Source organism: Cynocephalus volans, chromosome 4 (genome assembly GCF_027409185.1).
Source record: "Cynocephalus volans isolate mCynVol1 chromosome 4, mCynVol1.pri, whole genome shotgun sequence".
Lineage (NCBI taxonomy): Eukaryota > Metazoa > Chordata > Mammalia > Dermoptera > Cynocephalidae > Cynocephalus > Cynocephalus volans.
The window spans coordinates 137,717,281-137,743,841 of NC_084463.1; the positions used below are offsets into that span (position 1 = coordinate 137,717,281).

The window sequence follows — 26,561 nt, forward strand, 5'->3', positions numbered from 1 at the left end:
AAGTCACAAAGCCTGTTTGAAGGAGAGATGTATAACTGAACACATTATAGTTGATACAGTGTACAATATGGCTGAAATGTTTCCTCTTTTTCAACAAAGCAACATTTTGTAATATTTTGCAGTCATTACAGTCTTCAAAAAGCAAAAAAATAAACTAGTTAAATTAATGTCACTGAACAGTTGTTTAATTATCCTTTAAAGCAGACTATCTTTCACAATAGTCTAATTTCCTAGGAAGCCCATGAGAGAGTTGGAATTCCCTTCACTTGTCACCAACATAATCCTAGAAATATGTCCTCAATCACTTAATGCAGTGTGGTGAAACAGTGTAAGAGTAGAAGACTGTCTCACACTATAGAGGAAATAAGTTTGGAATATACATATCCTTTCTTGTAAATAAAAGGTCATATAAGAGCTGAAACCTTTTATCTATTGCTACTACTGTCATCTCTGGGCATATAGCAGTACCAGATTAAGTTAAATTTCAATAAAATTTTGTTTAATAATTGGCTCCTTCTTAATCACAGAAGTAAGTCTAGAATTTACTCTCTAGGCAAATATAATTAAAAATTATGATTCATTTCAAGTTATCCCAATTTTTATTATGTGACATATAAAATGGCACGCTAATTAATTCCCAGTAATGTGCTAAAAATTTATAAAATCAAAAATTTATTTTCTATTAATATTTTATTGTATTTTTAAATTGTATGTTAGCTAACTTGAAGCAAATACTAAACTAAAATTATATAATAATTTAATAAAACATCTTTATATTCTTGATACAAATTTATGTTATATTTTAATATTTTAAATTAATATTAACCTTTTTAAGAATATATCAATCCAAAAGTCAAACATATGCACTAATGTTCAGATAATTATTTTTTTCATTTCTTTTGATTTCTACTCTAGTTATACATTTTCAATGAGAATATTCATGTCATTAATATGTTTTCCAAAAGTTTCAGATAATTTATTTCATCCATTTACATGCTACCAAAGGTTAAAGGTTGAGTTAAAGGTTGACAGCTGGAAGGGAGAAATCTTTAGCTAGCCTGTCAGTTTAAGTTGCATCAGTCATATCCGATTAGGGAAAATAGCCCAATTGAAGGCAACACGACGGCTCTGTCTCTAAGATCCTGAATTACCTAGGAAAATAAAAAAGACAAATTTCAGTCAGCACTTTTCAGTTCTCTCTTGCAAAGTAAACTAGTCTTTTCAAGGGATCCACTGCTTTTAAAAACTAAGATCAAAAGAAAGTGTCCAGAAGCTCTTTCTTGGCTTTGTGCACCTAAGACACTTTAGGAGCCAAGAATCCTTTTACTGTTTGAATTGGCAGGAGACCAGGCTTAGGTCTATGACAATTTCTGATCAGACTGCTCAGCACATATTGCACAGGGCATGCTGTAACCTCTGGGGAGTAATTACGCTCTAAATGGTTAGAAAAACAGAGCTGAGGTAGCTGACAGGCAGGCCTCACACTTAGCTAAACTGTATTGGCAATGCTGTCTAGAGAATAAGCAATGCCTCAAGAACAATTTAAAGGTGATATAAGAGGAAATGTAACTTAGCTTAGCTTACTAATAAATAGCTAGAGCCACTTTGTAATAGCTAGTATCAGTAAATTGTTGTGAATTCACTTTGAACGAATTTTATACATCTTTGTAAATCATCCTGCTTCCTTCAATTTAGAGAAAAGTATTTATGAAATCAGATTGTAGTATTTTGGTGCTCATCACAAGAAACATCACCGTTTTCTCCATCAAAACTTCCTGGAAATATAACCAGCTAGCTTTAAATATAATGTCATATTATAACAATATCTCACCTACCCAGAGACCACAAGTCCTTGACATATTGTCAAGAAACTGGAAGAAAACAAGCATCCACTAAATCACTAGTATATGTATATGTTGATATACATTTATGTAGGTAAAAATACTCTTATACTATCATTGCCTATCATTAAACATTTAAGCCATGTACCAACACCCCTCATGTACAATCTTCACCCCAGTTACAAATCCACAACGAACAAACAGTCGTCTGATTATATTTTTATTTCTTACAGATATTTCTCAATGGTAGAATGTGTTCAGTAATGAGGTATAAGGTTTGGTTTATTTTTATTTTTATTTTTGTCAATTATGTTACATTCATTATCATCAACAGATTACATTCATATTTATATGAACTTGAGTCTTTCTGAGCTATACTGAGTCAAAAATATATAATTTATAAATCATCTTGTACATTTTGATAGGAAAAAAATTTATTATTCTTTATCATTGGCAATAATACAGCTTCAGGTCAGTTTCTAAATCTCTGTTCAGAAAGGCTCAGAGTAAGTTGTAGAGAAGATACAAAACTCTACCAAAGAGCAATTATTATCTTAATGGTGAATTAACCAAAGTTAAATGCCACCTTGAAAGGTTTAAGTTGTTTATGTAACTATTCCTGGCAACAGCCTTTAATTCCTCTGCAGCTTTAGTCCAAGGTCAACAATGTTTATAGTCATAACAGTGACCCTTATGATCATAAAACTTGTTTATCAATTGCAGCATTGCTTATCAATCACAAGATGGGTACAAATACTTTTAAATAATATTATAATCTTAGCTTTTCATCTTTGACTATTAATTGGCTACACTTATTCTGTAAAACTGTCATGTTAGATCACCCTTTTTATTAAATTGAAAATATTTTAATGATATTCTATAGTAAAAATTTTTAACATTTTAACAATGCCTTTTAAAAATACTTTCATTTATATATCATTTTAACTTCAAATTTTGTAGAAGTTGTAGAGTGATATTTATAAGGGGGGAATTACACACTTTGGTTAAATGACTTGCTTAAGATCACATAGCTAGAACATGACTGAGACAGGAGTAGAACTCAGGTCTCTAATACTCAAAAGGATACTTTTTGTGACAATAACACTCATCCCAAACTAAGGTGTTTAGTGGATGACTAAAGTGAAAATATGATAGATCATATCCCACAAACGTAAAGCAAGTATCTAAATAAGACATGCCAACTAGGAGCTGGCACCAGAAAGAGAAATGAACAATTTTTAGATGACCACCAACCTAGGAAGTAGCAAATGAAAATTTTCATAATGATTCCTAATAAAAAGGAGCAGCTTTTTCTAGAATCTCTTTTTCCTCTGTAGAGACAGAGGTTTGTAAGCATCTTGTTATAACTCCTAGAACTTTCTTTTTCACCTGTTAGATTCCAAATTTTGCTCCACCAACACATTCCCATTGAAAACAAACAATGGAACATTAAGTGAGCTATGCTGCCTGAAGGATTGGCAATGAAGCTAGTTGTTCATTAGCTTTGTAGACCCATGATATTTTGAGCTATTCCTGTATATTTAGATTGGGGGATACTGAAACACTATGTCCAAAATAAATTATTAACGCAAATAAAATTATAAAATATTATTTAAGTGGATTACATACATTTGTTCAAAAAACATATTTTTTAAAACTTACCTACTGTAACAATTTTAAATCATTGCCTTTTAACAAAAATTCTGAGTTCTTAGGAAAAATAATTAAATATTTTTCTTATTCCTCAGTTGATGTAATTTATCTTCATAGTTTGGATATGAGGGACTATTTTTTCTAACTTCAAGATCAATACATCTTTTCTTTAGGCCAATAGACAACAATTAGTCTTTGCATTCCTTTTTCTTTTTCTCAGCAAATATTTATTGATCTACTACGTACTCTAGGTGATTTGGCACCATCAGTGAATAAAGATGCTTCCAGACTGCTCATTCCAATAGGGAGAAAACAACTGACAAAAAGCAATAAGAAAATACTATATAGGGCCGACCCTGTGGCTCACTTGGGAGAGTGCGGCGCTGGGAACGCCGAGGCCGTGGGTTCGGATCCTATATAGGGATGGCCGGTGTGCTCCCTGGCTGAGTGTGGTGCAGGCAATACCAAGCCAAGGGTTACGAATCCCTTATCGGTCACAAAAAAAGAAAATACTATATAAATTAGAAAACTGTGTAATATGTTAAGAAGTGATAAGTGCTATGTAAAAAATAAGTAAATAAAATAAAAATTAAGGTAGGGTACCAGAGATTGGGCTCAGGATGGGAGTAGGTTGAAATATTAAACATGTGGTCAGGTTTGCCTTCAACGAGAAGACAGGATTTCAGGGAAAATGTGAAAGAGGTGAGAAAGTAAGCCAAGTAGGTATTGCTACATGAGAAAAGTTGAGCAAAAGCCTTGAGGAATAAACAAGTCTGAATTTAAAGGTGCAGTTGTTAGTGTGAATGGAGTGAGGGAGTCATGGTAGAATACTACGATATGAGGGCAGAAAGCAAAGTATATGTGAGGAGAGGGGGAATTAGGGGTTATATTGATTAGGACTTTCTATACTGTTGGATGGACTTAGGCATTTACTCTAATTTACATGGAAAACCCTTATGAGGCATTAGGGAGAGAAGAGTTATGGTTTAACTTCCTTTTGAAAGGCTCACTCTGGCTGCCCTACTATGGGACCATGCCCTTTTTCTAAGCAAAAACAACAGATGGCCTAAACAGATAAAAGGTGGCACCCAAGGGAAGTTAAGGGGGAGGGCTAAGCACAGAGAGGCAAGGCACGTGCACATTTGACCTTTTCAAGGATTGGCCTAAGCTTGGAAATCCCCACCTGCTAAGCATATAAATATGATCTTTTGTGTTACAATAAACGGAACTGCCTGACAGAACCCCCACTGCCTGTGTATGTGTGTTTGTTTCCTATCTGGGAGAGCAGCAGCGTGCTCACCCATCTCTTGGAATCTCTTTTGGCCCCACGTCCTGGGGGGGAGAAAAGGGCAATCCCTTTGGCCCCAACCCTCTAGGGAAAGGAAAAACCTTTTGGGGTCCTGTGCAGCCATGGGAGATGCCCAACAGCCCTACTGAGAATAAACTGTGGGGAAACAAAAAGAGACACAGGGCTGCAGTTCAGAGACTATTGAAATAAGTCAGGCACAGGTGGATGAGAGGGTAGGTTGCCTATTTCTTCTCTGCTTCCTTTGCTGACTTGGTAACTTGGGTTCAGTAGACTGCCTGCCTCCACAGTCAGAGCTACCATATCTTACTTTAAAGAAGGAAATTGTGTTTCATGTATTAGGGAGAAGAGCTGCCTTCTTTAAATATTATGCTTTTGTAAAAGATGGGCTAACAAGAGGGATCAAAGCCAAACAGAAGAGCGAACAGAAGACTATGTTAAGGTTGATTCCATGAAGAAATTCAGTTTGACAAATAGGGTAGATTTTCCATCTGGACTCCTTAGTTTGCTTATTCAGCTTCTTAACCACCCAGTGAGTTTCAACAGGGATATTCACATACTGGTTAATTCCATTGATCCCTAATGTTTGGTATTAGATTTATGGCTTAGTTCCTAAAAGAGTTTAATGATTTTATAAACCCGTGTAAGAAGATGCAGAAAGGAATATCTTGTTAAGTAAAATATTATTTTTCTTAAAATCTAGATGTATATTTTCACAGACCATTTCAGAAGTTAGTAGCTGAGTTACAATTCATTTACTCCTAACTAATAAATCACTGGTCTGTGCTATGTTTATGTGAGACTGGAATAAAAATGGGATGTATACAATTATTTCTAAAACATTTTTGCTCTAATCCGGGAACCGAATATGCCATTAGAGGGATTATAAAGTAAATTCAACAAGTGTCAATAGAGTATTGATTACATGCTGGTTTCATGCTTGAACATATGAGGAATACAAGAAATAAGATAAAATAATATAAAACAAAAATTAATTACTGCTTTGGTCTTCAATACATTAATGATCTAACAGTGGGAAAAAAGTAGATGGGCAGACCTATAGGTCAGAATGCTCTGTCTAATAAAGCTTCTTACATTGTCACTTTCTCCTTTCTCACACCCTCTAACTCCATGCTCATGTCAGAAAAAAGTAACTTTGGTGATTAAGAAATCTAAAAAGTGATCTGGAATATGGATATATTTATACTCAGCCTACAACTGTTTTATGTGAGTCCAATCAAGGTAATTAAGCTCTGTTGCTGGAAATATATCAAAAAGATATTTTATCAAAGCTTAAGGTATAATTAGGAAAAATATATACGTACACATGCACATAAATATATCTGTATATATAATAATCGTATGTATATATAATTGATTATTCACCACTCATAAAAATTAATGGGAGAACAGCACATAAACGTGGATGAACATATTCTATTTTTTTTTTACTATGTAATCAGTTAGAAAAAGAGTCAGAAACATTTTATTTAAATACCCAGATTGTAAATATTTTAATAACACTTTGTTTACAGAAACTGATTTTTGGCAAGATTTGTCCCAAGGCCTTGCTTTAGGTCTGTGAACTAGACTATTAATTAATTGCTCATAGAACCCACACCTTAGTCATCTCTGTATCCCTGGTTTCTAACAGATCTGGGACATACTATATTAAGTAATCGTTAAATAGTAAATAAAATCTAAGCCAGTGTATAATTATGAAGATATTACTATCTATAAATCCCTTTTCAGTAGGGAAATACAATAGCTTAATTGGTAAGTTTGATGTGCTATGATCAGTTTCCAGAATAACTTGCTCTTAATTCTAGAAAATTCAAACCAAATAAAAGACTGCAATCAAGTCAGCTCAGGGAAAAAGAAAATGAAGACTGGTCAATTACCTGAGTGAAATAGAACTGTTAAGAGAGAAATCTAGCCTCTTTTGAAGGGAGGCAAGTTTATAATGAACACAAAGGACATGAAACTCCACTCCAAGTGTTAATGTTCAGGAATTAGAGATATAGAAATACATGCTTCCTTTCTCTGGCATGCATAAGACTTTATGGTCATGTTTTTTTTTTTTTAAACATATAATCAGTAAAATCAAAAGATAAAATAACTCCATTAGAGTGATATGACTTCATGACCACTGAATATTCATTTTCATACTTTCTAATATGCTGTGCAAAGCAGCTGTTTATCAAAATAAAAGTCAGAGAAACAAGAAAAATAACACATTGAAAGAAAAAAATAATCTGTACATATGTATTTTGGCACTGTTTAACTTAGAGCTATCCAAATAAATTAATGAAAGTTCAGACTACTTTTTAAAAGTCATTAAACATTAAAATCAACTTCATGATATATTAGAAGCAGTTGAAACTGGTTCATATTTATGGAAGCTCTGATTTCAAAGAGTCTGAACCATGGAAGAAGTTCCTGACAAATGCTTTTAGGTTTATGTCTATCACAAGGGAAAAAAAAATGAAACAAAAAATATGTAAATATAAATATACGTGTGTGTGTGCTCATGTGTAAAATTTCCGAAGATTTGGGGAAATTACCTATAATGACCTAATATTTTATTCAGAACTTTTAAAATAAACTTTTAAAAGCATTTTATTATTTCTGTTCTATTGTGGGAAAGTAAATGAACAAAGACAAGACCAGATATCAAAGGAGTGAAATAAACAGAAAATGAGGACTGCTAAATATGCTTAGTACAGAACCACCACATGGGAAAGAAGACAGCTGTATGCAGCAGCTAACTTCATCCCTTAGGAAAACATGAAGACCACTAACTGGATTGAACATAGAGAATTAAGCAAGTCACTTATTCTTTTTTATTAACACTAATAATAGAGATACATCTAGGACATGTAGGTTCTGTTTTACTAATTTACTAATTTATTTAATGTGGATAACCACATCTTCATTCCTTGTCCTCAGTAGCAGAGCTCGAAAAAAGAATGAAAGAACCACCACCACCCACTTCCTCCTCCTCCTCATCTTCCTCCTCCTTTCCTGCTCTTTATCCTTCTATTCCTCTATCTTCTTAGAAATGATCTTTTTAGTCATATAATCTTTTACTCATATATTCACTGGTTTATATTGTAACAAATACTTTTACATAACATGCATGATTGATAATGTGTTAAATATGAAAGAAAAATGAAGGGATACATGAGGGATGAAAATGTGTCTGTCTAAAAAGAGGATACATAATAAATCAATAATAATAATTTATAAACTATTTAAAAATCTACCATATACTGAAATGGATAATACGTTGTAAAATTCTTTGTAAGAGTTGCAACGACAACAAAACATGTGTGCAGAGATACTTCTTTTTAGACAGTCCGCATTCCTAGATATTCCCTCTTCCATTAAAAAATTTTCAAGAGTTTAAAATGCATAGAAATGCTTCTTTTGTATGCATAAATAGATTAATAGATATGTTAAAGTAAAAAAAAGATAGATGAGAGAGAGAGAGAGAGAGAGAGAATTCTCCTACGAAGACTTTTTATTTGGGAAAACAGGATTTTAATCTAGTGCATACACACAGACCAGGGTGGTCTCTGGTATGTCCAAAGAGCATAGAAAGGGTCGGGAGTTTTATTAGAGAGATAAATGCTACATATTGTCGTGTAAGGAAGCTCATTGTCACTAGTGAAGTTTTGGGTAGTTGGCAGGCTTCGATCGGTGAGTGAAAGGATTAGGTAAAATTACTCAGGGTCACACAGGTTGTTTCAGAAGCTGTTGCTTCAGTAAAACTGTTAGCATTGCAACAGGCTGTTTCAGTAGCAGGGCTTGTAGAAAATCCTTCTTGGCGCAGATGCTATGTACCCTGAGTGCTTATTCCCCCAGCCTTTTGACTCTGATTTAGTTTGGGTATGAAAAAAAATGATCCAATTTATATAACTGACTTTCACAGATAGATAAATAGAATTGGTAGTTTGATTATTTTGTATGTGAGACTCAGGTTGGGATTGGCTCTTCAGTAAGCTCTCCTAGTCATTCAAAATGAGCTTATTAAGGGATTTTATGCTCCCATTGCTGTACTAATTAAGGGTAATGCAGTAGGAAATCAGACATGATTCTTCAAGGAGCCCATGGTCTTAAAGAAAAACAAAGTAAACTTATATTAAATGTCACTACGTATAATCAGAGAAATGGTTAAAAATGTGAAACCAGCTTCCACATAGAGTATTTGTTAATACTTGACCATAGAGGGGTTGAGCAATCTTCAAAGGGCTATGTAAAGTATTCCCTTAATCATGAGAGGTATCTTTTAAAATATTTATCTCCATATATCATTGACTCCATGGTGGTAACAGCTTTCTAAGAATGATTTATTTGTTATCAGTGGCCAATACAGTACCTTAACTGATCCTCATATTAGCTCTTATAGTGATACTCAGAGACATTTTGACCAGAATCATACAGCTAAAATTGGGTGAAACTGACACTAGGTCAAGGCCAAAAGTGTTTCTATGAAATAGGTGAATGCACTTCCATTATCGTATAGGTATGTGTATATATATACATATGTATGTTACAGTGTGTGTAATATTTGCAGTTAATTAGCAAAAACACTCACTTTGTATTTTCAAGCTAATCCTTAATTCTTATGATGATTAAGTACAGATATGAAAGGTGACAAGCTAAGTGACAACATTCACTGCAGCATGAAATGCCCTGTATCATTTTATTCCAGTTCTGTATTCAAAGCTGTCACATATTGAAAATAGCAGAATGTTGGGAGTCTCTTTATTTAGTATTCATTTTAACATATATTCATTTTGTGACCTTAAATAACCTTTATTTAGGACTGTCAAAATAGTCCTAAGTGTAAATTTAAAAAATTCAACTACGATTGATTTGTGTATTTTCCCACCTTTAAGACATTGCGCCACCGAGGTTCACACACAGATACAAAGTCTAACTTTCCTCCATCGTGCCAAACGTCCTTATATAATTTGCCTTTCTACATTTTAAGACAATATGACTTTAACTAAATAAGAAACTCATCTTAAATGTGTACTTGAGAAAACACTAGCAGAATCAATTTGTTTGATTCACAGCAGTAGACGCACTGAAATGACAAACTAAATCATTCAGTAAAATATTATTTTGTGATAGTTATCAATACTCACTAAAATAATGTAATGTCCCTGTAGATATTTGTTTACTAATTCTACCATTGTTACAACAAAACTCTGGAATAACTATGACTCTTGACTGTACTTTGGAATGCACTGAAATTAAAATTTCATCTGGTTTTGGTAGTATCTCAAGCAAAGACCTTGTGCATTGATTTAGAAAGGTTGATTGAAACCCTCTGTTTCACATGAGCTGAGATTTCACCTTAGTATTTTTTATATTTTGAAATATATAGGAGAAAACCTAGGAGAGGGATATCTGCTTCAAAATACCAAAATGATATAAATTTGAGTTGGATGGAAACAGACCCAGAAACTAAATAGTTCTCTGTATTTGTGGGCCACCCACTCACATCTTGAAAGTGGAATTCATCAGTAAAGATTACAACATCAGTTTCTTAGATTCAAATCCAAAGCACTTTCAAAAGTTTTTACTGTGTCTTAATCTTTAAAAAATATATATTATTAAAAAAACTTAATCCTTCATTGGAACTACTTGACTATGCCCATTAATAAAAATGTTCCATGAAAAAAATCTATAAAAATATGTAAAATTAATTTATTGGTAAGATCTTTTTACAACTCTATTAGATTTTTGCTTATTATTTTACATAGCAATAAAATTACTGTTATGGTTATTAAATGGACATTGTCAGTAGCCATTGTATTAGTGAAACTAGACCTTTACACATTTTACAATTGGACTCTTGGTGTCATAAATAACGATGTAGTTTGGGGTATTTATGGGAAGTCTCTCCTGTAAGTGAAAAATAGAGATAAATATGGTGACTTCTTCCTCTTACGGGAAGAGAATAAGATCCATTACGTATTTTATTATTAATTTTTCCATGGCACCTTCATTCATTTTTTAAATTATTTTTCCTCTGATTAAAGTTAAGGACTTTCAAAAAATAATTTTAGAATAGATGTAGAAGATGTTATGGGAAAAGTCATAGAATATTCACTATATGTGGGATAATCTTGGCTATAATATTCCTCTTACTATATGACTATATGAGGAAACAATAGTTTGGATTAAAGTCAAGAAAACTGATATATCTATCTAAAAAAAAATTGAAGAAAGCCATTTATCTTTATGAATGTGATGATCCCATTATATAAGTAAACTGATTACTAGCTTTGTGAAGATATTACTCAACATGACTTTTTTGGTCAACTATTAAAGGGATCAGAAAACTCTGTCCCACAAACCAAATTTGATCCACCAACTGTGTTTATAAATAAAGTTTTATTAAATATTCTTGCCTGGTCATTTAAATGTTGTTTATGAATGCTTTTGTCCAATGACAGAGTTGAACAGTTCCAATGGAGAACACGGGACCTGTAAATCCTAAGATATTCAATATCAGCTCCTTTGAAGAAAATGTTTGCCATTCCCTCATCTATATTATAGTATATTATTTGTCATTCCTGAAAAATAAAGCTCCAAAACTTACTAATTTAAAATAATATCTTATATAGTTTCTGTGTATTAGGAATTGGGAAATGGCTCAGCTGAATGTTTATGGCTCAGGGTCTCTCATGAGGTTATAATCAAAATGTTGGTCTGGGCTATAGACATCTGAATGCAAGGTGGAAATTACCATTTTTTAAATATCTATACATAGAAGTCATAAAACATAACCTATTGGCTACACTTTAGTTCTAATTCAATCTGGGAAGAAAATACATAAGGCTGTGAACACTAGGGGGCAAGAAACATTGGGGACATTTTGGATACTGGCTATCACAGGTGAGGACACATCTATTGTAAAGACTTGTCCTTTAATGATTAAGACCCTGATACCATCCTTAGCACACAATAAATGTACAGAAGTTATTGGCTTTTTTTTTTTTTTTTTAGGTATATGGTACACAGCAAAAACAATTTAAATTTGGAATAGCACAATAATTCTTCATACACATAAATCTTACTGGCATATTATATTTCTGTGCCAGGGATCAATAAATGTTGGTCCAAGGACCAAATCTGACCTACGGCTTCATTATGCAAATACAGCGTTATTGGAACATAGCCATGTATGTTCATTTATGCATTGTCTATGACTACTTTTGTGCTATAATAACAGAAATGAATAATTGTGACAGAGGTTGCATGGCCTGTAACCCTAAAATATATACTACCTGGCCCTTTACAGAAAAAGTTTGCAGATCCCAGGTCTATTCCATATATTGCTTGATATTTCTCAAGTTTGAATTTATCATGAATAAACTTCGAACTAAATAGCTGTGTGAGCTGAACAATCAGTCTCACTCTCCCTAGCTCTATGGAAAACACTCCTAGTTTCAAAATATGTCACTCTCTAGGCATATCACACATGCACAATAAATTATTTTCAAGTCCCAAGAACAATGACTATTTCAGTATCTCAGGGATATAGGAAGCCCTTGTTTAAAAAAAATCAGTTCTAATCAAACTAGTCGATTATTTTATTCTCTGATAAACTGTTGTTACAAGGATGAGATAAAAGTGTCCGGCATATAGATCCTGATCAATGAATGTTAGATTATTTTAAGAGATCAGAGATTCCATTTGTATCTCTACTTTATGTATTTAGATTTAATACCTAATTTATAACTAATTTTTCAGTTCATACCATCAAAGAATCAATTCCTTGCAATTGCAAATATGCTTCTTGGTGTATATGAATACTTTCTAGCCTACTTGATTCCTTTGGAGAAGAAATGAGGTCTTTGAAAACTATATTCAAAACTAGGCTTAGTGGAGAGGTCTTCACACAGTAGTTGAGCAAAGACCTCTTGATTAATTATAATCGAATGTACTCTAATAGAAGTTAACATCTCACTTAATTCATAGGAATAAAATAATTTGAAATTGATGTTTATCTAAACTTCACTAAAGAATTATTGGCATTGGCTATTGAAACATAATTGAAACACTAAAACACTTTAACATTTTAGATCTGCTACTTTGACATCAGGGAAGGCCCAATAAAGAAGTACGCAAATGCTAAAATAAATAATGAAGAAAGAAAAGTTTCTCTCTTTCTAACTTTCATTTCCAAGGCTAATATTCCACAGTAATTTTAGTTTACAGTAAGCACATAAAGATATAGAGGACTCTTTCAGTGAAAAGATGTTGGTTAAAAGCCAGGAAAACAAGATATCAAACACATCATATTATGTAATAGAATAATCTACAGATACAGGAGCTCTACATATACTATTTTCCTAGTATTAGTCATTAATTAGTATGCTATCAAATGAGGATTAATTCTTCTAAGTCACTGGGTTAAAGACAAAAAAAAAGCAAGCTCCCATAATCTAAAACTAGAATAAAATTAATAGCATGAATACATTGGAATAAATCAAGTAATCAGTCAATGGTATAGATTTTTCTACTGAGAGTGAATATCACATTCACTGAAGCAGTTTAATTATTTAGATTCATGTAACATTTGCTTGCCACCTACATAGTTTCAAGCACTCTACCAAGGTCATTTAACTTAATCATTACAGCACATTTTTTAAGTTGATAGTATCTCATTTTATGGTCAAGGAAATGGAGTCAGGGAAAGTAAGTTGCCAAAAGGCATACCTTGTAACAATAGCATATCAGATTTCGAACTCAAGCCTTCTAACACTGAGTGCAGTAGTCTTTCCTTTATCCAATTTTGGACCTCAGAATACTTATTTCCTACGGTGCATAGGAAAGAGTGATGAAAATGTTCTTAAACTGTAATGTGCATAAGAAGAGATAGTTACATATTTAGATACCTAGGCTCTACTCAAAATATTTTGATTTCATCAGTCTGCACAAAACCAGATACCTGTATTTTTTAGTGAACAATATTGATCATTCAGACTAATTTGTACTTCACTTGACCACTGCAAAAGACGAAAAAAATGATACCATGAAGGAAAATCAGCTTTCACTGTGCTTGACACTTAAATGGGAAGAGTAGAAAACTTGTACTGTGACAAAATTTTAAATAATTAATTATATTTTAAATTTAAGAGCTGGTTATTCAAAATGAATCATTCCATTTTACTTGATTTAAGAAATTTGTATAATTGTTATTTTTTTTATGAAGGCAAGGAAAATTCGATATTTTCTAAAACACAGAAATAGACTTTAAGAAAACATATATTTATGCTATATTGCTATTGGTCAATATTCTGATTTAATGCAAAAATCCCTTTATCTATAGAAGATACCTTATTTAATTAGAAATGAAAATTTTATAAGACTGGCACATATCATTTTTAGATTATCACATTGACAGATATGTTCTTCCATTTAAAACCCTGAAGACAAAATGGAAAATATTTTCCTACCACAGACAATGGAGATACTTGTGATTGAATGTCAGGATTATTGGTTTAGAACATCATATTTACACCTTCTGCTGATCTAAGAAGTTTTAATTGCAAGAAGAGTTCTACTTTGTCCTGCATTTTTCTTTTCTGTTTTGGTTTGTTTGTTTAGATCGCCTCAGTTCTTTAGAACTTAGAATCTCCATGGTCCAAACTATGTGTCTTTATCTTTCAAAATGAACCAACATGTCTTATTTTTGCTGCTGTTGTTAATGAACTTGGCATTTCCATAGCAACTGAGTTTATATTGATTTTTAGAGCTCTTACTGAAATGGCATATGGACTACATTATGGGTTGCCAGAATTCTTTAAAATTCTTAAAGGAAACCTTTTAAAAATAAATTGAATTAAGTATTTCTATTTGTATAGGGAGGTAGCTTCTTAAGGACAGAATTAGTGGAATATTCTATTGGAGAGAGAGAGATCATGAGAAATGAAAGTGTAAGTTCCTCTTATAAATATGCAATCTATCTTTTTGGAAATATTTAACATGCATCTATGAAGGTTGAAGGGAAATAATGCCAGAACAACAGATCACAAAAGTTAAAAAAAAAAGGGGGGGGGGAATGTCTTGAGGTAAACAAGAGAGAGCAAAGTAAAAATAATGGGAGTAATTATTTTCCACAAAAACATTTAAATTGTTTTTGCATTTTATATTTACTAGCATTTTTTTAAGTCTCTAACAAAGACTTTTTGTTAAATTCTATTTAGAAAAAACACCCCTTTCAATTCAATCCAGAACATACTACATGACCTAAAACTTCACTCATTATATGACCTTCTGTTCTATTCAGAACATTCCAGCCCTCACTTACCTGATCCATATATTCCATTATATTTTTTTCAATTGAATTTAATCTGGTCAAAGCATAATAAACTGTACCAATTCAGGACAATCAATTTAAGTTAACAAAATTTATTTAACTTGATTTGACAAGTGAAATACTTTTCTTTCTTGGGAATTCAATTGAATTTAATTCAACCCAGATCAGAAGTCAAATTAGTCCTGACCCATTCTACCCTCAAACAAGATCAGATATAGTTCACAGCATTAAATTCAATTAACCTGAATTTTATTCCTTCTTTTTATTAATTTCAAACTAAGCTACGCAGTTAACAAATCTCACCATTAATACTACAAGAACCTAAGACTTTGGTTCTTCTTTTTTTGGTAAATATTAAGGTTTTCCAAGATGGAACTTTTAATAAAAAAAATCTTTATTTATGGAATTTGTCTTCTCAGCTACCAGTGATTTCATGTTACAATATTTACACCCTTCTGTATGTAAGGAGCTATGCTAAGTACCCCACAGCATATGAATGAGTTAAAAAAACAAAAAGCACAACTGCCTTTATATGCTTGCAATTTAAGACAAAAAACAAAAACCAGGAAGTAGTATAGTGTATTGTGGAGTACTAAATATGTAACAAATGAAGTGTAAAAAATGATGGATCTGAAACAATAAACAGAAACATCTACATTGAAAATGACAAAGTAGAAAATAACATTTTCTCATTATCTTTCTCAAAAATTACCCAAAGCAACAAGGGGAACTAGAAAAATAAACAAATATATTAAGAGACAGTGAAATCACTAAATTATAAAATGGATGGAAATATGCATGGAGAAATGGAGGATGAGCAGCTGCATATGAAAGTTGAAGCAAACCAAAATAAGAGATGCTGCAATTGTGGATTTCAGAGATAGGCAACAACATATTCTTGGAGATGGCAAATACATTTGAGATGAAAGCCTAAATCTCTTATTTGGATGATGTATTAGTCAGGGTTCTCCAAAGAGACAGAACCAATAGGACATAGAGGGAAGACAGATACAGAGATACAGATATACAGAGATAAATAGATACAGAGATAGAGAAGAGGTACACAAGGGGATTTATGAGAGAAATTGACTCAAGCAATTTTGGAGGCTGAGATATCCCACACAGCCCATCTGCAAGCTGGAGAGCCTGAAATGCCAATAGCGTGGCTCAGTCCAAGTCCAAAAAACTCAGGATCACGGAAGTCAATGGTGTAATTCTCAGTCTGAGGCCAAAGGCCTGAGAACCTGGAGTTCTGATGTGCAAGGGTGGGGGGAAAAAGAGTGTTTCAGCTCAGGGTGGCGGGAGGAGGTAGAGGGTGGAGGTGCAGTGCAGTAAGAGTCAGGATGACAATCACCTTTCCTTTGACTTTTTTGTTCTGTTGGGGTTCCCTATCCCAGCCTGTTAGATGGTGCCCATCCACATTGAGGGGAGATCTTCCCCATTCAGTTCGCCATCTCATACTCTAACTTCTTCTAGAGACATCCTCACAGACACACCCAGAAGTAATGCTTTACCAGTTCTCTAGGTATTTCTTAATTCAGTCATGTTGACACCTAAAACTGACCGTCATGGAAGAATAGGGACAAAGTGATTGTGCTGGAATTAGAATCTTTCTTTAGTAGGTTAAGTTTCAAGAATCAGAAGAATCATATGTAATATGAGAGATTACAGAAACAAACCATATTTAAACAAGGCTATGTGTCCCTGGAGTGGCAACGAAGACTTAAACGTGGGCCTGCTCCTACCCCTACAGGAATCAGTTTCAAATAGCTGACTCAGGAAGAACAGATATCCTGCAAAACTAAGAAGGTGGAAGGAAGCAGCAAAGGACAATATAAAGATATGAGTCAAAAACAGATGAGATATTAAAAAAATAGATAAAACAATCCCCAGGAAAATGTTTATATGAAATAAAGAACAATTCATATTTTTCCATGAATAAAATGCAGAATAGAAAAAGTAACAGTCACTTCTACGAAGTAAGAATACATATCAGAAGTATAAGAGCTTTTGTAAAAAATGGCAAGAACCAAAAGCATATCAGACCTGTGTTCTTGTGCTGTCAAGGCATGGAAAAGATGTGGAAAAAATAAAAGTGTCACAGAAAGAGGAGTAAGTAGAGAAGACACTAAGGAGGATAAACAATGTTAAAAATACAGGAAAAAACTGGAAACTAAAAATAAAAAATGGTAATGAACATGAAATTAAATAAACTTAAAAATGAAAAAAATATAATAGAGAAAGTAATTTATAGATAGGAAAGAACATTCAATATATACACAAAGTCCTTAAACAAGAACATTTAAATAATAAAACAGAATAAGAATTTTAAGATACAATATTTATTTCTGAAATTAAAAGAAAAAATTAATCTATATTTTATTTATACCACATTTCAGAGAATATTGACCCAAAAAAAACAGCATAAAATTATATCCTAGAAAATAAATTAGCATTGGTTAGTAAATAAAAAATATTTTGGGCAGCCAAGCAAAAGATAAATTCATTCTACCAGACAAACATGTAAAATGGCATAAGATTTTTGCAAGGAAACATTCAGCGTTAACAGATGGTGGGAAAATGCTTACCAAATCAACGAAGAAAGAAAGTGAAACAAACAAAATGAATTAAATCAAACTATTGGTTAAACATAATGTTAAGGAAAATTAGCTTCAAATATCTAAAAAACGGAAATTGCTTCCAAAGGCCATTTTTATATAATTTACTGGAAGAAAACCAAGAGATAACTATAAAGGTAAAATAACTGGTGGTGAAAAATAATCTGTTTGTCTTTAGGAATTAGGATACAACAGAAAAGGAGATGATTGTTCCAGAACAGAATAGTAGTGCTATAAACTCTGATGAAGTAGAAATAATACAACTAACACAGGAAAAGAGGAATAAACGAAGGCAAAAAAAAAGTAAGATGTACCGACTTCCTTGTCTTTAGCTAGAGGCAAAGATACTTGTAATAAATCGAGAAATTGAGGTCTAAATATATTTAACAGTTTAAACACAAATAAAATGACATAAAATCAGATGATAATGAGGAAAACAGGAGGAGAAGAAAATGGAAAATCTTAACTCCATATTTATTCATAGTAAATATTTAATAGATAATGACTTAGAGTAAAAGTTAAGGATATAATATAGGGCTCCCAGGGTGATGTTTGCAGAGTGCAGGTACAGTTTTTCGCTGACTACATTCAGATTGTCTGGTAAACTTGTCAAGATTGAATATGCTTTGGCTGCTGCAGCTAGAGGAGCCCTGTTAGTGGAAATTAAAGCTGAAAATGGTGTGCTGTTAGCAACCGAGAAGAAACAGAAGTCCATTCTGTATAATGAATGAAGTGTACACAAAGTGGAATCAGTTACCAAAAATATATGTTTGGTGTACAGTGGCACAGACCCAGATTACAGAGTGCTTGTACACAAAACTCAAAAACTAGTTCAGTAATACTGTCTTTTTTTTTTTTTTTTTTTTTTTTTACCAAGAACACATTCCCACAGCTCATCTGGTACAGAGAATAGCTTCTGTGCTGCAAGCGTACATCCTAGTCAGGTGGTGTTTGTCCACTTGGAGTTTCTTATTTATTTATGGTTGGAATGAGGGATGGCCATATTTATTTCAGTCAGATCCATCTGGAACTTACTTTGCCTGGAAAGCCACAGCAATGGGAAAGAACTATGTGAATATGAAAACTTTCCTTGAGAAAAGGTATAATGAAGGTCTGGAACTTGAAGATGCTATTCATACAGCCATCTTAACCGTAAAGGAGACCTTTGAAGAGCAGATGGCAGAAAACATAGAAGTTGGCATCTGCAATGAGGCTGGATTTCAGATGCTTACTCAAGTGAAATGAATGATTACTTAGTTGCCATAACATAGTAATAAAGTTATCTATCTACTCAAATATGTTTAAAATATGTTTTGTTTCGCAGACTTTTTGTATACTTATTTATACATGGTTTAATACACTGGTGTTTTTAAAATGACACTTAAAAATCACAATAAGCTACTAAATTTAAAACAATGAATATAGTTAGAATTTTCAAACAAATCACTTGATTAAAATTATTTTTCAATTATTACAAGAAACACATACATATGTAAGGATGTGTGAATCAATGAATATTTCTGGGCAAACAGAGCCCAGAAATAGATATAACCATATTTGAATATTTGGTTGATGATCATGATAGTATGTGTAATCAATTATGTTTGGATATTTGGATATTTACAAAGGGAAAAAAAACTTGATTTTTACATCCCTCTATTCACAAACGATAATTCCAGGTAGATTCTAAATCTAAATGAGAAGGGAAAAACAATAAATCTTCAAGAAGATAGCATAGGAAAATATCTCCATGAATTTTGAAAAGGTAAAGATATCTTAAACAGTATTTGAAGAAGCTAGCTAGCCATTAAGAAAAAAAAAACTGATTATTTATACTGCAATAATTATTTGTTTATTAAGAGCCATGATTGAGACCAAAAAAAAAGGATAGAATGAGATAAAATATATGACACACATAACTACAAAAGATCTATACAGGATATATAAATTTCTACAAATTAAGAAAAAGAGATTTAACCAAGGATTTTTTTTTTAAACTGCAGAATTTTTAAAAGATAGCTAAATTGCTTATAGACATATGAGAAGGTGCTTAACTTTATTAGTAATAAAGAAAATGAGAACTAAAACCTCAATGAGATATTCCAACCATAAATACCAGCAAGGTGAAACTTTAATGTCATAATATAAAGTGTTGGTGACAAAGTGAAACAATTGTATCTTTCTTTGAAACTCATTTTGACATTATTTACTAAAACTGAACAAGAAAATAGCCAATAAAAATACCAGCAAATTTACTCCTGGCATTCAACAGAGAAGTGTGCAGATGTTCACCAAGAGACTTGTACAAAATCTCCAGAGAAACATTAGCTTTGAATTGGAAACATTGAAATGTTTGTCAAAATCAAAATAAGTAATGCATTCTAAATGTGACATATTCACATCATGGAATATCTTGCAGCATTAAAAATAAACATGTTATTGCTACATGCAAAACACTGACTTTTGCCATATACAAATATAATAAAATCTTTATTGCAAAACATCATCACAAGCAAAAGCAAAAGCATACTAAAAATTGTAAGAAAATACTTATAACTTATTTCCCAAGCAAAAAGAAAATGTTTCTCATATGTAAAGGGCACTTATTAATTAACTAAAGAGAAAGTAACGACAAGTTTAATAAAAAGATGGGAAAAGAACAACACTTAGAAAATAAGAAATACAATCACCTTAAACATAGGAAAAAACTCAGTTGCACTCATAAAAGCAGAAAGGCAAATTAAAATTAAATTCGGAACCTATTGTTTTTCATTTTGGTATTAATTGAGTGGACAATATATAAACAGGCACTTAGACATTGTTGGCAGATGTGTAAATTAGGACAAATCTCTAAAAAAGAAAATCTGGAAATGTTTCTCACAATCACAAATGTGTTTGACTAAGCAATTACATTTATAGAAAGTTACTTTAAAGATAAACTCATATATAAGGGTACATTAAAAGGACAGCAGAAAACTAGGGTTAAAAGATAATACAAATCTTTCCATGAACTTTTTGAAGACCCCTTGTATGTGTGGAAGTACACACAAGAAGTATCGTTCAATTCAGCATTTTGATAGTGACAAGCTTGGACACTACATAGATGTTCATCAATCAGGGAGTACATAAATTACTTGTATCTGTACTAAATATCCATTAAAAAAAGATGAGAAATTGTCTTGTGTCCTAGTATAGAAATGTCTGCTGAAAAAATACTAATAAAATTTAGGTACAGAGTAGTATGTTTAGCAACCTCTAAATTTTATAAAAAGCTTCTGGAATGTTGAAGGGCAAGGATGAAAGGAAAACTTTATTTTGATATTTTTTGAATTTTGAAATATAAAATGGTATTTTCCATTTAAAACTTTGAAAACTACAGTTAATATTAATAATTAAACCTACATACAATGAAAGACTCATTAGAAATTATTATGAGCATTTCATCGTATTACACTTGGTGGCTTACATGAAATGAACCGATTTCTTGAAAAATGCCACTTAGCAAAAGTGATACAAGAAAAAAACAGAAAATATGAATATTTCTATATCTACCGAAAAATAAAATTTCTTGGCAAACACTTTCAGTGAAGTTACTTCCAGGCCCAGATGATTTCATTTGTGAATTCTATCAAAACAATTCAGGAAGAGGTGATAACATATTTTCTACAAAATGTAAAGAAGAGTAAAAGGACAAAATGACAGTGATAAAATAGCATGTATTAACTAATCCTTCTGAAAAAATTAGCCATAAAATTAACAAAATACATAAAACAACTGTCTGGTATCTGACATTGGAAAGAAATTAATGCAAGCATGACTCATAAGGGCTACAATCACTGAGAGAATATGCAATGGGAAGAGTTTCACGTTTACCGTGGAGTTTTCCTGAGCACACTTGCCAGCTGGACGTTTGGAGGGATAAAGTACAAGAGGAAACCTTAATTACTAAACTTTAGACAGAGACTAAAATTTAGGATGCCAACACTACTGGGGAATAGGAGATCAAAGAGGAATAAGTAAGCCCCCAAATTTGTGCAATCTCTTCTTAATGTTTGACTCCAAAGTTATTTATGCGTAAGGTAAAGCTCTTTACAGCCTAGCAGAAAATAGGAATCATTTGGCTCAAAAGATAAACACACATTTAAGCAGCTATATTTTTCTGAGGGAAAGAGATGTTGGAGTTGAAACTCCCCCAAGGAGTTAGGTAGGTTACCCCTTCAGGCTAAAATTTTAGGTAAGATGATAGAAGTTCAAACCTCTTTAAAGTGAGATGGCTAGGTCACCCTTCTAGGTTTTCGGTTCAGATGGTAGAAGTTCAAGGCCCTGTAAGGTGCAGAGGCTTAGGTCCCCATTCAATGAAATGACCTTAATAGAAAGGACTAAACTCTAGGGGCAAAGGCAAAAATTAAATAGAGAAATAATCACAGTAATTCCTAGTATTCTGCCACTCAGAAGAAAATGCAACCCATTTTAGGGTAAGAAACAGGATGCAGCAGCTCTGAAATTTTTCATAAAAATTATACTGTATACTAAAAAATGAGCAAATGACCAAAAATAAAAAAGAAATAACATACAATTGAAATAAATTTATAGGTTATTTAAATATTGGGCTTACCCAAGGTTATTTTAGATAATTATGATTAATACATTAGGAAAATGGTGGAAAAAGTGGTAGAAATTTACCATAGGCTGATATTGTATACTAAAAACAAAGGCTGAAATTCTAGGAATAAAAACATACTATCACTGAAATTAAAAATCAACAGATGAGTTTAATAGATAACTAGGCATGGTGGAGAATGAATTTAATAAATATCCTAGACTCCAGTGAACAGACTCAAATGATAGGACCTAATATTGGATAAGTGGGTTAAAAGCAGGATCTTTGCTGTGATTTAGAGAGGCATCTTCAGCAGAGTGTAATAACAGTAAAATTAGTTAATAGGAAATGATTAATATTACCAAAAGAAAAAAAGAAAAATGATAGGTAGGACACATCAAGGTGCACTGGAAGTAAAATTTCAACTGTAAATAATATGTATGTCTGGAGATAAAAACGCGGTTTCTCGGGTATTCAAATTGTGATCAAGAGAATGAGAAGTAAAGAAATCAAACAGAAGTCTACCCTTGAAGTAGCCCACAGAAAACAAAAGGGGGTAGGATATCAAAACTACAGGTAGCAGAAAAAACATTTAGAGAAGATGAATTTCTAAGATATAATAAAACAAAGTGGCGGGTGTGGATAATAAATAAAAGGACAGAATTTTTTCTAGAATGGAAGATGAGTTATTTCATCACGCCAAAACTGAAATCAAGGATGTCAAGTTGAGGAGCTGGTTAACAATGAGAAATAATGAACTCAGTTTTGGACAGACTGCACTTAAAGTGTCAGTAGAACATACAGACAAAAAGTTTTCTCTTTATCTTAAAGATTTAGTAGGTATCTTCTTAGGTTGAACGTTAAAGCCAGAAGAGTAAATGAAATCTCTGAGGTAAAACATAGACCAAGAGAAAATTCAGGGTGATTTCTCTGCAAATGCTATGATTTTGAACTGGAAATAAGTCAGCAAAATAGAGAAAACGTGGGGCAAGTGGATGAGAGGAGGATGAGATTATTATTAGATCTTGGATCTCAGAAGATGAGAGAGATCAAGAAATCAAGAACATAGTGGCAAAGTCTGCGCTGAGGTCGCAAACAGCGAATAAGTACTCTAGTTGAATTCAGGTGCTATAAGAATATAGATAACTTTGGAGAGAGAATGCAAGGACTTAATGCAATGTAAAAAATGATCAAGAAGGAAAGGAGATATAAGTAAACCATTCCTTGAAGAATGTCAGTGGTAAAAAGAGACAGATATAGGTTAACATTTGAAGTGGACAAATGAGAAAAAAATATTCTGATTAGATTTGAAGTCAGAGAGATAGAGCGTAATATATAATATAGAAGAAAAGAATTAAAGAAGAAAAGTAAAAAATAGCGAAATGATTTAAATAGTATTGAATCATGAATTTAGATATTCACACGGGGTGGACAAATTTTGGCAGAGAAAGAAAGAAGCAGCAAAATGCCAAAAAAAAAAAAAAAAAAAAAAAAAAGGAACGCTCCCTCCAGCCCCCTCTCTAGAGATTCACATTGCATTCCTTCAATAAGCTTTATAAAAATGATGATGTTATTTACCCTGAGTAGGAGAGGTCAGCCAAGGAAAAGAGGAGGGAAAAAGATACTTTGGAGCAGCAGATCTGGTTGATTTAATAGGGAAGAAACAAGGAATGAACAAAAGGATTGTTAAATTCCAATGAAAGCCTTTGCCAGAATACAAGTTTGCTATGTTTTATACCACTGTACACATGGGTTCTGCAAACCAGAAAGCTGAAAGCAGAATAGCTTATCCCCAAAAGACCATTGTTTAAGTCTATACTATTTCTTTCTTTTCCCCACAAGAGAATAAATGTGCAGGAGGATGCTTTTGCTCCCTGTCCATGTGCTAAGTTGTATACATTTCTACATTTAAATTTACCACTAATAAAATATTTTAAAAATTATTTTTATGTGATGATAACAACTTACAAGGACAGAGAACTGACAACTTCCAAAGGCAGAGTAGTGTCTTGTAAATATTGAGAGAAGATGACATAAATAACTATAAGGGAAGAAGTCACAAAATGAAATGTAAAGGCAGCAGTTTAGACAAACATAAAAATAAAGCATTCTTTTAGAAAGAAGAAATGGGGGGCTTATGATCTGTATGTATGGTCTCTAGATTTCCAACAATACTTTTACCTTTGAAGCATAAGCTCTATAACTTTCGATACAGGTTTTATTTCAAAGAAAATTTCTTTAAGTGATTATAAATCACAGTGATTGTGGACATGCTAAAATTGTGTTTGCTTGGTTTTTCAAATAAAATAATCTTTTAAATAAAATGAAAAGTGAAATTTGAGGTTTTGAAAGTATAACAGTTTACTAAAATGATGTTTTGGGATTCTGCAAGTTATTATTTTATATGTGTTCTTTTGGTCACTAGAAAGATATGTTTCTGAAAATATAGTGTAAAGATTTGTCTTTTTAGAATTAAGTTATTTAAACTACACTGGCTGAAGTTGATGCATGGAATCCCCACAAGAATAATTTTGAACAATTTATCAGGCAGTGATGAGAACAATCAATCTTTAATTTACCTGCTTTCATGCTGTTTTCAAACTGATGTAAACCTTTTCTAAAAGTCTGGAAAATAGTGTTCTTCTGTGATGGTGAAATCTAAAACACCAGCAGGGATTTAGTAAAACCATACATGAATTAGTAATGAAATAAGTGACTGCATAGAAAAGAGGGCTGGTAACTGCTGAGCTTACATTTGAGCTTATGATTATATACCTAATACATTCAATATATATTGTAAATGGGGTGAATAAGTAACAGTAGTTGTGATGAATATAGCACATTGAAAAATATCAATTAAAAAGCAAAAAGTAAGGACTATTTGGTCAATGTACAATTACATAGTTGACTTCTAGATATCTAAAAAAAATTTTACATTTCAAGTCTACTTTTTTTCAATTCATGTCCTGTGATGTATTGTCCTAGAATAACTTCTTATTTTTAATTGAAAACTTGACTACTGTCTTGGTTTTAACTGCTGTCTTAATTTTAATATCTGAGATCATAGGAAAGTTGTGCTTCATCTTTCTTCAGATTTTTACACAGGAATTTCTTCCTCAAAATACTGTCTCATATGTTTTAATACTAATGTGCTCTTATTTTACAAAGCATTCATTTTTTTGCAATTGATTCCTAGTTGCCTTGGGTTGAATGTTCCCCCAAAACTAAACCCCTACTATAACTGTTGAAAGTGGGAAATCCTATTATGGTAATTGAAAGGTGTGTCCTTGAAGGGGTGAATAGAGCATAGGACCATGCCATAGTGAATGGATTAATAATGGTGGTCAGGGGCACGGCTTGTAAGGCTCTATAGGACAGCACATGAGAGTTTCTCTGCTCCACTGTTTTAGCAATGTGATACTCCGCTGTCACTGTTGACATCACCAAGGCTCTCACCAGATGTGTTTCCTGTCTTTGGACTTCCTAGCCTCAGAAACTGTAAGCAATAAATTTTGTTTTTTTATAAATTAACAATTTCTGCATATTTTGTTATAAGCAACAGAACCAGACTAATACACTAATAACTGTTCTTAGTATGACTAATATAACCAAACTGTACTAAGGTCTTACCAGCATATGATTCTAATTATGCTCTTAAAGGATAATAATAATTATAAGAACAACTAAATTTCTCCAGTTCAATCCAATGACTTGAGCAACTCCAGGAACTCAGATAAGGTTATATTTTGTAATTTATTTCTCCGTGTGTGTGTGTGTTTTCACGGATGCTTCTTATAAGTGCTCAGAAACCAGTCTGCTCATGTTTAGACATTGCCACTTCCTTAAGGAGGACCTCTATTTAAAAGTCACTTGATGGATCTGTTTACATGGATGCCAATAACATCCATAAATGGAGGCTTCTAACCAAGTATATTCCCCTGGTACCACTAAACCAAAAAAAAAAAAAAAAAAAAGTTACTTGGGCAACTTTATGGTCATTTTTAAATACTTTCACATGCCTTGCCCCATCAAACATAAACACAGCAATATTAAAGAGGTAAAAACAAATTTTATTTCCTAACTACTGAGAGTAGGGGAAAGAGCTGAGCTCCATTCCAATTTGTGCAGAGGTGATTTGGGTGTTTTAAAGGCATAATGAGAAAGGGGAGAACGTGGAGGTTCATGAGAATGAGAGAAG

At 32.6% G+C, this 26,561-nt stretch overlaps 1 pseudogene; it reads left to right on the forward strand.

The window, feature by feature from the left end:
* The first annotated feature begins 18,311 nt into the window (after positions 1-18,311).
* Positions 18,312-19,034, forward strand: LOC134376433 (proteasome subunit alpha type-2-like; annotated as a pseudogene).
* Positions 19,035-26,561: the final 7,527 nt, after the last annotated feature.